Below are 13,273 nucleotides of genomic sequence, written 5' to 3'. Positions count from 1 at the left end.
GTTTTTGTGGGAGGATCTGGAACAGATTATGTACGAAAACTGAAATTCCACTGTGTTTCCATAAAACTTTTCAAATAACTTTGCAACACGAATAGCCTAGTTTTGTGGTCGTAGTTGTGGACTATCCTACGAGTAGGTTGGTTGTGATAATGTTGTCAAAACATTTCACCCGAAGGAAAATATTTCATAACTTACTAAATAATAACATTAAAAAGGTAAAAAATCTTTTTTCCTCAGACAAACTAGTGGCTCTCCATGAAACATTTCAAATAATTTGCTCCTAATATTTGTGTTTGTTGAGATTACCAACAAATGTAATACTTACTGGACCAAAATTGGGGTATGTATGCTGATTTCTTTTTGCACAGAGCCATTGGAACCTAATCCCTGTGCAAAAAGAGGGAACTACTGTATCTTACCCAGGTATACTAATTACGAACAAAGCCCACCCACTTCCCCTCACATGGACTAAGGTTTAGGGTATAGATAAAATTGGTTTATGGGCTGTAGTTGTTCTCTTATCCCGAAAGTGGGACGGGCTATTCACCTACATAAATAATAGACTATCACTACCTCTAGTTGTCAAAATTTAAGCTGCTTCGAGTAGAAACTCTTAGCTACGTAAGGTGGATACATATAGTTACAATCTCATTTTATCATAGAAATATCATTTTGATTTCAGGTCATATTCTGTTAACAAGCTCTGCAGATGGAACCTTGAAAATATTAGATTTATTAGAAGGTCGGCCTATTTATACACTACATGGACATCAGGGTGCTGTTCCATCCTGTGACTTTGCTGCTGAGGAGAGTATTGTCATCAGGTGGCTAGTGACACACAGGTAATGTTTTAGGACTTTATGTATCAATATTTTTTTCATTGTAATGCAATAGTTCACCTGTGGTATACTACTGTAGTTATAATATGATACATATCACATTTATTCACTACAGGTAATGGTGTATAAAACCAACATCGAGTCAGTGGAGTTGTGTGAAACCTTGTCCGTCACAGAGGATTCTCGTTACCATAAGCCTCATGACATAACTGTATCGGTACCAGCAGAAGAAGATTCAGATGATGATGTAGCTGTCATTGGAACTCATGATGGAAGTCAAGCACACCAACAGCAAGACACAAAAAACCGTCAGGTTTGTTAGCTTTTGTTTTTACATTTTCAGTCATCACTACGTAGTGTTGTACATATTAGACTTCATGGTAAACTGAATCAGAAATTATATATTAATGGTATACGTACTGTATGCACTGAAAATACTTATCTCTGTCACAGAGCTGTATGGTCTCTTGTAGAGAGACCATATATTAACCTGTGACTTATTCCTTTGCATGCACATACTGTAAAATTGTTATACATCATAGTACATCTCAAACTCTTGGATTTATTAGTAAAAGTGATTACCCAAACAAAAGAGTTATAGTAGAAAATTTAGAATAGTACTTACCTTGTGTAATCAGTTATAACTTTGAGTGTCAGGCAAAGAATGCACAATTAGCTTTTCTTAATCCCACAAACTTACATGTGAATAAAGTGATACAAAGCATACAGGGTTTCGAATACTGTCCATATCTGACCGTACTATGTCCCAATTAATGTTAATGAAATTAATATAAATCAAAACTCAATATTCTGTACTGCAACACAGTATGGTGCGTTATACTCAACTGTACTAATTACATCTAGTATAGAAGTTAATGCATCACTGTCTCCCACCTCTTTAGCTAATACAGTATTAGAATTTCTGTTATGGTATTCTTTAATTTCTGAATCTTGTATCAGAACCACTGAACAAATACTTTGATATCATGCATTAATTGTTTTGTCCGCACTATTTAATAGCATTACGTATTGCTATTATCACTACTCTTTCCAGCTTTTGCTACATTTTCACATTGTCTGGGCCTTTTCATAGAATTGGTAGTAAGTGCACAAATTACCCTGGTCAAAAGAGCTGGCTTATTATAGAAGTACTGATTGAGGGGTTGGGATGGAAGTTAAAAACCAGTAACACCCTCAATGTTAAACTACATATTACAGGGTTTGATAACCAGGTAAATTATACCAGAATGAAGCATTTATAAGGATTCTTGCTTATTAAGGATTTTGACGAAGTAAAAATCTATTTCTGGGTGATTGGCTCGTGTCGCCCTATGAAATATCCTTAAGTTCATTATTTCTAGGTAAATTGATCCTAATATTACCAAAGAAAAAATAAAATCAAGAAAAATGTCAGTTAAACTGACTCGCTCACTCTATAAAAGAAGTGTCGGTATGGTACAGGGGCGAGTGAGATCACTACCATGAGTCATTTCCATTTAGACCTTCCATCACAAATCCCCCACCTGAGAGAGCTGATACCAAAGGGTGATGCGTCCGCTACTACTACTACTACCGACGCCAAGCGGAGAGCAGCGCCTCTAGCGGCCATCCTTTATAAATGGTCATCTTGTCCGGCAGGGTGGGTAGGGAAAAAACAGGGTGGGTTTCATAGGGCGACACGAGACAATCACCCAGAAATAGATTTTCCTTCGTCAAATCCCTTTTCTGGGCTCAGCTCGTGTCGGCCTATGAAATAGTAACCAGAGAAACAGACAAGATGGAAATAAAAGGTCAAAATGAAACAAAATTGTAAAAAGATTGATATATAATATAAGTGAATCAAAAAACCAATTACACTATATTAATATAAAGTACTTAAAATTAGCTTAAACTATAATTGGTAGTACAGAATAGTAATAATGGTAATCACAATAGTATATAAAGATTCACTAAAATTAATAGATATTTACAAAATATACAACTCATTGTGTTCTACCTAGCATAAAAATAAGGGTAGAGACACTGAAGCACATTTATATGCATACAATGTGGGTGCCCCTAGCAAAAAAATAAGGGGCAGTCCACCAATAAGATCCTAGCGCTAAGGCTAGAGTATCACGAAGAGCATAGCAGTAGGGTGAGGCATGTTGGACTACTGTAGGTAGAAAGAGACCTGGATCTTATACTACAACTACTGTGCAGAATCAGGGGAAACTATGTTTCCCGCTGCTACTGCTGAAAATTTTAATGATTCCAAGGACTTCAGGTAATGACGTTTAAAGACTGTCGGTGATTTCCATCCAGTATACTTTTTTAAGATCCTCAAAGTTCATATGTTGGAAATAATTAATTGAGGTAGCTACTCCTCTGATATCATGTGCTTTTGGAAATGATTCAGGGTTGGTCTTGTTTAATGAAGTAAAGGATCTGTTGTCTGATTCCTTTAACTGATAAAGTTCCACCCTTTTCTCCTCATAAAGAGAGGACCTGAGTATCTAGAGGATGTACGAGATAGAAAGGCTCTTAAAGTTAATACTGGGCAAAGGGAAGGATCTTGCGGGAAGTGGGATGACTTTCCAATGGGGCCCATCTTGCGAGAGGATCCTCATTTTTTAGCTAAAAGCTGCTTGCGATCCGGCAAAAAGTAGAACTTCCCCTGAGGAGAGAAAGTCTACGTGACCCACATCTCTGGATAGAGCCGACAGTTCTGAATTCTGGCTCCTGAGGCCAGACTTAATAAAATAACGTCTTTCTTTCTAAGTAGCATTATGAATGTGCAAGACCGGAGTTTGTCAGTATCTGAGGCTAGTTTGAGGACGTCATTTTAAGAACCATGAAACTGAAGTATGGCCTTTGAGAAGGGTCTAAGTCTAAGCCACACAGGCTTTGGGAATAGACGTAAAGTAAGATTCTGTTAAGTCTATTTGGTAAACCCGCCAAGTGAAAGATTTTCTTCAAAGCCGATTTATTGGTAGTAATGGTGCTAGCTGCTAAGCCTTTTCAAACAAGGATAAACTAAAAAGGATATAGCTAAATTAACTGTCATGGTTGTAGTGTTCGTTCCTTCAGGAAGGATGCTAACTTTTTGACAGCTGAGTCTATCGCCTAATAGTTGATTCTCTTTTATCTGATTCCAGAAAAACGATGTTTTGTGGATCAACGTTAGCATCTTTTTTAGCCGCAAACTTCATGAAGTCCATAAAGTTAGGGTCTGAAGAATTCCTGAGGAAGCGAACACAGTCCTCATTTGTACTGGTTGCGACAGCTTGGGGTTGGGAATCCGTTGAGGCCGGAGACCCAACTCCAGAAGCAGAGGATACCAGTTTGCTCTTTGGCCAGTCTGGAGCAATCAGGGCTACTAGCCCTTTGAAAGTCCTCAGTTTGCTCAGAACTTTCAAAAGAAGATTCACTGGAGGAAATACATAGATTTTCTTCCATTGATTCCAGTCTAACGACAGGGCGTCGGTGGCATAAGCCAGAGGGGTCCATGGTTGGGGGCCACATAGCAAGGGAGCTTGTGGTTCGCTTGTGAGGCGAAAAGATCTACTTGGGGACCTGGAACTCTATGGCATATCCACTGGAATGACCTGTCGTCTAGAGACCATTCTGACTCCAGAGGGACTGACCGGGACAGTGCGTCCGCTATAACGTTTCTTTCTACCCCTGCCAAGTGGGTGGCAGATAGATGCCATTTGGGCTTGTTTGCTAGAGCAAAGATGGCTATCATGACATGATTCACGTGTTTGGATTTGGACCCCTCCTCTGTTGATGCAGTGTACTACTACTGGCACTGTCCAAAACTAGTTCTTAGATGAGACTTCTTTGGGGGGAGGAGTCTCTTAACAAGTAAGAAACACTGCCATTGCTTCCAGCACATTTATGTGAGCTGGCGAAACTGGACGGACCAAGTCCCCTGAACTTGCTTGAATTGAGAATATCCCCCCCACCGGACGGGAGGCATCCGTGTGAATGGTTAACACCGGAAGGGGATATTGAAGGGGTACTAACTTGGCAAGGTTCTTCACTTTTGTCCATGGATGGAGCTGGTTGCGAATGGATCTGTGGAATCACTGACACTTGTCTCGAGACTTGGCGTTTGCTCTTGACCGCCAAACTCGATTTATATCTTTCAGTCTTGCTTTCAGAAGGATGTCCGTCACTGAGGCAAACTGAAGGGAACCTAGGATTCTTTCCTGGTTTCTCCTTGAAGCTTGTTTGCTTTTGAGAAATTGCCTCACAGACTTGGCTATTTCTTTCCTTTTGACCACCGGAATAGACAGGTTGTGGGAGGATAAATCCCATTGGATTCCTAGCCACTGAAAAACGAGTCTCCGGAGTGAATCTGGATTTCGTTTTTGTTTATCTGGAACCTCAGATGTTCCAGGAATTGTACTACCTTCTTTGTGGCTTTGAGGCATTCCTCGACAGTTGGTGCCCAGATCAACCAATCTCGAGGTACGCTACTACCATTATCCCTTGTGATCTCAATTGCTGGACTACTACTTCCGCTATTTTCGTGAATACCCTGGGGGCTACATTCAGTCCGAAGGGCATCACTTTGAAAGAGAACGTCTGATTTCCTAGTTTGAAGCCTAGGAATGGACGGAAGTGTCTCGCTATAGGGATATGATAGTATGCGTCTGTAAGATCGATAGAGGTGGTGACGGCCCCACGGGGAAGTAAGGTCCGCACCTGCGAGATGGTCAGCATTTTGAACTTGTCGCAACGAATGAAAGAGTTTAGCTTTGACAAGTCTAAGATTACCCTTCTTTTTGTTGAGCCTTTCTTTGGCACGCTGAACAAGCGTCCTTGAAATTTTAGATGCTTGACTCTCGCAATAGCTCCTTTCTGAAGGAGTTCCTCCGATAATCTGTCAACTCCTTTGATGGTATCTGATAGAATGACTTGTTTGGTGGGGGATCTTTGATCCACTCCAACCCAATCCTTTGGACACAATGCTCTGTGCCCATTTGCTGAACCCCCACCTGTGACGGAAGAGGAACAGCCTCCCTCCTACCTGGGGAGCCTCACTGCTGTTGAGCGGGTTGACCTCCGCGCCCTCCTCTGAAGTGCTTGCCTCTTGCAGCTCTTCCTGTACCTCGTTGGCGAAAGTGACCTCTCGCCCTGCTTCCCCTAGAGAAACCTGTTAAAGGTTGGGAAGACTTGGCTCTCATACATTGAGTTGAAAAGCTGGCGAGACGGTGTATGAAGTTGAGGGCTGGTTTTGAGGAGACCACAGGAGGATGGGTTGCGTCTGTTTAGACGTCGAGGGCTGCCCCTGTTGTGTAACTGGGACAGCTTTGGACGAAGTGTTGCTGTTGCTGCTGTTTTCTGATATGGTTGGAACCTCCTACCAGTCTTCTTCAGTTTCTTACCAGAACAGGGGGGTTCTCTTGCTTCCTTTTGGATGAGATACCCATCTGGCTCTAAGGCTCTGGTTAAGCCTTGCAGCCTCATGATGTACCTCATTCACAGAAGCTTCTGGGAAGAGGTCCGCACCCCAACATGCTGGAAGCAAGAAAGCCTATTAGGTTCATGCCTAATAGTTGCTTCTTGCAATACATGCTTTCGACAATTCCTTCTGGCTGTAAAAAAGTCGAAAGCATCAGCTTGAACTGACTGGAGCTGAGACTTAGCCAGTATCTTAAAGAGTGGTTCGGTGGCATAAGAAAGGGCAGCCATCTCCGTGATGATAAGGTAGTTAGTGACCTCCCAAATCTCGTACTGGCATCAAATTCTGCCTGAATAAGGCTATCAGGCAGTCTAGGGAGCTTCTCGCCAAACTGGTCCATCGCACAGTCTGGTTTCAGCTTCCCTACTGTGAAAGGTGGCTGGCAAGTTCTCCCACAGTTCTCCGAAGGCAGGAAAGAGCGGAGATGTTGGTTCCGCCTCCCTCAATTGTGGAACGGGTTCGTCCTTAAGACGGCCTGGAGAGTCGTTTCCACCATCTTAGTCGCAAAAGGAAGAGAAGCCTCCTCCTCCGTGTCAAAGATAGTGAAAGGGCTCTTGAATGCCTGGAGTTTGGTATTCGTACAATCCCAATCCTCCAGGCAGTGAACCCATTCCCTCTGTGCATGATCCCTACTGTATAAGAACAGTCTCCCTAGAGATTTTGTCCTCTCTATTGAGAGCTGTTTCTGTCGTCTGGCATACCCTATGAAAGGCTGGGTCAATCCGGGGGGGTAGAACTCGAAGTCCTCAATCCTTCTTGTTCCACACTCCGAATGGGAGATCATGCCATCCTTGAAGGGGGCATAAGCTGCCACCTCTCCAAGGATTATTCATAGAGAAAGCTGGCAGGGATTCATATGGAGGTAACTGGACCAAACCAGTACCTACCACAGGGAAGTTCGCTTGTGGTGCCTGAGTCAGGCCAGCGAAACGGTCATCATGTTCTCTAACATGGTTAGAGAGGTCTTGGATTGACTGACCGGACTGATTAATGGTACTGGAGAGTTGAGCAAACATTTGCTCAAATCTCGTACCGAGAGAGCCAACCATCTCTCCCACTTGTTGCAAAACTCCTGCTGAGAAGGTGTGGGATCAAAGCACTAGTCCCGCCACCCCAACAGGAGTAACCGGAGTGGATCCGGTGGATGCCGGAGAAGGCACTGGCTCGGCCGGAGCGTGGGCCTTCTCTTTAGAAGCCTTGCTTCTTGAGCTCTGAGTGAGAAGGAGCTAGGCTTGGCCTTCACCGCATCGGCGTAGGATGTCGTAGACTTCCCCGTGCCGAAGAAGACGACGCGACTTTTTGGAAGTCTTATGAAGGGTCTTCTGTTCTCTCTGTCCCTTCACTTTCGGGGGTACAGAGAGAGCGGGTGAACGCGAAGGGATCTCAGATCCCTGAAGCCTTGAAAAGATGAAGAAGAAGGGACAGGGGAAGAAGATCCAGGAGCGCTCAAAGGTAGCCCTTGAGCGCCCGAAACACCTACCTCGACCAACAAGTCCTTGGCACCTACCGCCCCCATTGGCTCAAGGTTTATTATCCATTTTTGCGAACGTCCGGCCCCGGCTCCTGTGTCGAGACGGACCCAAACGCCTGCTGCACCTCCTGCTGGATTGAGGCTATGAGTGGGGCTGCTGAGATGGGGTCGACATATCCCGTCGCCTTGCTCCGGGGAAGAACTGGATAGCCAGTTTTTTGTCCAGGATGTAAGGCTGACCCTTGGCGGCGTTTTTGCCGAAGCCGCCTACCCAAGGCTTTCAGGGTTGCTAAGGCGACTTCATTTCACGGCGGCAGCCTGAAAGAGAGGCGATATGAAGCCTCTAACGGCGGAGATACAGCTTAAAGTAGCTTAAAACTAAAGATAAACCATTGATAACAGGAAATTTGTCCAGGAATCTACTTTACCCCACCCAAAAGCTGACTCACGAGGTCGTAGCAGATGGTGCATGCCTCAGGGTGCCAGACAATCATCCCGTTGTGGGTAGTGGCACACAGGGGCGTGGGTCCTGCATTCCTCATGGGCCCAGGGGTCGTAAAGTACTGCATTGCAGCCTGGATCCTGGCAGTTAGTAGCCTGTAAGTGGAGGGATACATGAGTATCGGGTTACACACTTACAGCCTAACATAGACTCCGCTGCATGCCGGAGTATGTAAGTTAGAGTAAAACTAGTGCTCCGCCGCAATACGTGTGGTTAGAAAGGCGGTTGTGGGGTCGGCAGCGTACGGCTGGAGACAAGGAAAATTATCCAACTAGGAGTGGTGAGGAGCCCACGAAACCACGACGGAGATAGTACGTGAAAAACTATAAATAAACAAATAATTACAGTATCAGTAAGGGTATGTATCCTTATAGAATAAGACATGATTCCTTCCGACTACTAGAGGAGTGCCCGGGTAAGAAAGCAAGCTCTCCTCCGGTAGCGGAAAAAAGGATATACTAGGCAAGCTATATAGACCACTGGTAAATCCTCACCCCGCCCGCTGGCGGAGCCCAGAAATGACCGATAACCGAAAGGGCCCCCGGCTTGAGGGGGGGCTCTGTCCGTTATGGTAGGGGTGGGAAGGGTAGGGATGGGAGAGAATGTGGGAACCCCGGAGTGAACGCGGCGGGCGAGAGAGAGAGGGGGTGATCAAAAAAAAAAAAAAAAAAAAAAAAAAACCCCCCCCCCAAAAAAAAAAAAAAAAAAAAAAAACCCCCCCCCCCCCCCCAAACTACTACCCGTTGAGTAACCCCGGTACCCGAGACAAGTGGTCACCCCGCCCCCGGCCCCCAGCTGGTATGGAGCTCCTCTGGCCCCCTCAGAGGGAGAGGGAGGAAGGCTACTGTGGTTGTCATGACAACCGAGGAGGCCCGACCAGACCCCTCCCTACCACGTGGAAGGGAAGAGGTAAAGTGCTTAATGGGACACGTTGATCGGTGGTGGCCCAGGACGCGATAGCAACACAACCACAGAGAGGCCACGTGAACCCAACTGTACCAACACACGGTACAAGGCACCTAGGCTAGCCTAACACCCTAAATAACACTGATAAATAATAAATACATCGTAAAGAATGGAAGGGACACTTGAGTTAAAGAGAAAGAAGCCCAGGAGGAGCGAACTGATCTGAAGAGCAGTCGACTACTCGGAGCCAGCGGTAGCCGATGAAGAGCAAGAGCTGGGATGCTGGGCGAGAGAAACACAGTATAGCCCTAAATACCAAACTAAAAGATAAAAGGTAAAAGGTATGGGCTGTGTACCCTAATTCTAAAATACGATGTAACAAGACGATGAACGAAAATAGAGCCCAAAAGCATAAGATGTGCCCCAGTATGGGAGACCGGAAATCTTAACAACACGAGGCAGCTCATGGCCGCCACGAGTCAACCAGGTGACCATATATGACCTAAAAATCGGAAATACTGGTCCCTGGAAGACTGAAATACAAAAATTATTACTTATCGGGCACTTAACTTAGCCGAAGCGATGCGCACGTTCCATCGTGGAATAGGTAAATCCAAAAAAGCGAAAACAACACGAGCAAAAGAATCACAACTGGCGTTGTCGAGCTAATTATAAAGGATGGCCGCTAGAGGCGCTGCTCTCCGCTTGGCGTCGGTAGTAGTAGTAGTAGCGGACGCATCACCCTTTGGTATCAGCTCTCTCAGGTGGGGGATTTTGTGATGTAAGGTCTAAATGGTAAATGACTCGTGGTAGTGATCTCACTCGCCCCTGTTACCATACCGACACTTCTTTTATAGAGTGAGCGAGTCAGTTTTAACTGACAGTTTTTCTTGATTTTATTTTTTGGGTTTTTTCCTGGTAATATTAAGGATTAATTTACCTAGAAACTAATGAACTCAAGGATATTTCATAGGCCGACACGAGCTGAGCCCAGAAATATTACTATTCTTCAAAGATTGGAATGTTTGTCCTTGTCTTTTTTTTTTTTTTTTTTTTTTTTTTTATTTTTTTTTTTTTTTTTACTAAATATCCATACACTGGCAACTAGGAACTATTCATAAGTTTTGAATTCAGCCCAAAGGTTAGTACGTATATAAAACCAATATGTGTTGAAAACCTAGATATGTTAGTCCAAAATGTCATGTCAGGTGATCCCACTGCTAACCACACTTACTTAACTGCGTATAAGACAACCTTTAAATCCTAAAATTCTCCCATAATTATTGGGAGTTGTCTTATATGTACTACCATTCTAAACATAAAACCTAGAATTCTAAGTGATGTTTATCAGTAGGCTAGCTTCGGCCTCAGTGGTGATAACCACCAACATTAACTGATAATAAAGGTATTGAAACCATTTTTACGTTATATATTAATGGCGTATTCAAGAAATAATTCCATGCGAGCCAGCAGAGAAAATGTAAACTTCGAGTTACAGTTGCACTCACAGAAACATTTATCTTTCAGTAAACTTCCATAAATTTTAATGTTAGTGTAATTACAGTCATACAGTAGTAACATTTAACCTAATGTATTCACTTTTCAATAAAAATTCATTATCATTATTTTGCTGAAATAATAATTTTGACAACTGTTTAGAACAATTCAGTCATACGATAATTTATCATGTACAATAATGATCGTACTTTACACTAACCTCTTTTTCTCCATCTCTTTATCCCTTCTTCTAGTTTAATGAGTAAAAAAGTAAGACAATGATAAATGTATGATTACTAATGCTGTGCTTTTTGAGTAAATACGTAGTCATAGACAACCAAACAAAAAACAGCTGTTTTGCTATGAACAACCGAATCCGATAACAACAGTATACAGTACTGTATACCCTTATTTGCTATGGAGAAAAGATTGGCAAAGAAATATGCAGTATTTGTCGGGGATGGGTACTAAACTGCCTCACGAATAGCTAAAATCCATGAATACATAAAAACCCCTCTAAAAATTAAAAAAAAAATGCTTAGAACTAAATTTGAAAGTTAAAACACAACAAAACCCCTTTTTGTAATAGTTATATCACAAAAAGTGCATTTAGTCACAAAAATTATATGAAATACAGTAATTTGTGAATATTTTGTCTGATCACAAGTAGGCAAATTTTCCCTGAATAATAGGTATATGTGTATATAGCCCATACGCAAATCGTGAGTCAGCGAATAGTGAGGGTTGACAGTACTGCTAACTTTAAGCTGCAAGGTATAGCTGACGCTGAGAAAACAATGTTCAAGCTTCTAATGACCATAAATTATCGTGCGTCGACAATGTGGATGAAACTCCGAAAATTCATAAAGTCATCAAACATGATCATAAATAAAATTGGAGAGAAAAGTATTTTAATCAAAACTGCTGGGCATGAAAGAAAACATTTTACTGTTGTTTTATGTGTATGGCAGATGGGATGAAATTTTCCCCCATGGTCATCTTAATTGATGCAGAAATCAAAATTCCCAAGTGGTATCATTGTCCACGTTCATGAAAACCTAAATAATGTAAATGGCACATGATCGGTTTGTATTTTAAAATACAATAGTAGTACGAGAATACTGAACATACAATACTTTTGGATACAGTGAAGTAAAGCATAACACTTAAAGATCCATTACAAAGATGCATATTCGTTATGTTTGTAGTATTTTATATTACGGTACTAATATGTGAGTATTACATAGGCTAATTATATATCTTGTGTATGATGTGACCCCATTAAAATAGCTTCAAATTAGGTCTTGAAAAGTTGCATGATATGCAAGTATATATGGTAACCAAAAGCTATCCTATCCACAGATGGTTCTGCAATTTAGTAGTTGTCTTATACAAGCAGTCCCCCAGTTATCGGCAGGGGTCCCGTTCCTTGAGGGGTGCTGATCAACGAAGAAAACTGCCATTAACCAAAACTCGGGGATTTATGGCGCCTCGTCATAAAACTGGATCACCATTACTGTAGATATGTAAATTCATGAAAATTTGCTATAATTTTTCACCTAGTCTGATCTAAAGGTCGTCTTATACATGGAAATATGCAGTATTCAGGTGAATGAATATATCCACGAAATGCCCAAAACCATCATAACAAATGTAACTTAATACTCCATGTAATCAAAATCCAAAAGTATTTACTAGGTGTAACTTTGCTTGTGCACGGCATTTTCCCTTTATTTGTTTCATTGGAAAGAGAGCATCTCTTATTGAATTCTCTGGCATGAAGCTAAGTTAACAATTATTAAAACGAATAGGTATTCTAAACCCTTCCACTAGTGTTTCCATACTTTCATTCTGTGTAATCTTATGTACATACTACTATACTTTTCCCATTGCATCGGATCAGTCCTTCATTTACATAGCATACTTCTCTTTTTATGCACAGTACTGTTACTGAAACCCAGTTAATCTTTCAGTCATATGCATGGAGTAACATTTTTATTACTGCTAAGTTTAGTAATAAGTAGAGTATTTCAAATGACAAGAAATGGTATAGCCCATAGTAAATTGAAATGGGAATAACCAAATCGTAGCCTAAGTTCTAAACTACACCATCCAGATTTTTATGTACTCATTTTGATCGACATTCAAGATATGACATTGCATTGAGTATACCAATGAGTACATAAATTATATCAACTTACTAAGCGTGGCCTCCTTTCCACTATTCTCATCCAAGAACATTATAGAAAACACTTCTCTATCATGAGATGCATATCCTAAGAAGAAATTTCCCCTCCCCAAATGAACTTCAAGATAGGAATAATGAATTGCTTATGAAATGGAGATCCCGATGACTTCTCGGAGATCGTTGGACTAGATCTTATCCATATGACCATTTGCTTGAGCTAACACGACTCGACTTGACTCTGCTGGAGATGTGACTAAACTGCCCGACTGACCATTGTTGGTTGACACCAAAACATTCAGCCTAGCATCCAAACAACGAAAGAACTAATAGCCGGTAATTAAGAGCTATTACACACATACTTACAAACTAATAGTACATGAAATAATTAAACACAGCGCTTTCCTAACTAAATACAAAT

The 13,273-nt window shown here is 42.0% G+C and overlaps 1 pseudogene; it reads left to right on the top strand.

Moving 5' to 3' along the window:
- The window catches only part of LOC135222076 (POC1 centriolar protein homolog A-like), a 158,555-nt pseudogene that overhangs the window by 40,915 nt on the left and 104,367 nt on the right, over positions 1-13,273 (top strand).

This window comes from Macrobrachium nipponense, chromosome 3, assembly GCF_015104395.2.
Source record: "Macrobrachium nipponense isolate FS-2020 chromosome 3, ASM1510439v2, whole genome shotgun sequence".
NCBI classification, from domain to species: Eukaryota; Metazoa; Arthropoda; class Malacostraca; order Decapoda; family Palaemonidae; genus Macrobrachium; species Macrobrachium nipponense.
The sequence above is the reverse complement of the archived record's forward strand: the minus strand, read 5'-3'. Positions and strand labels throughout refer to the sequence as shown.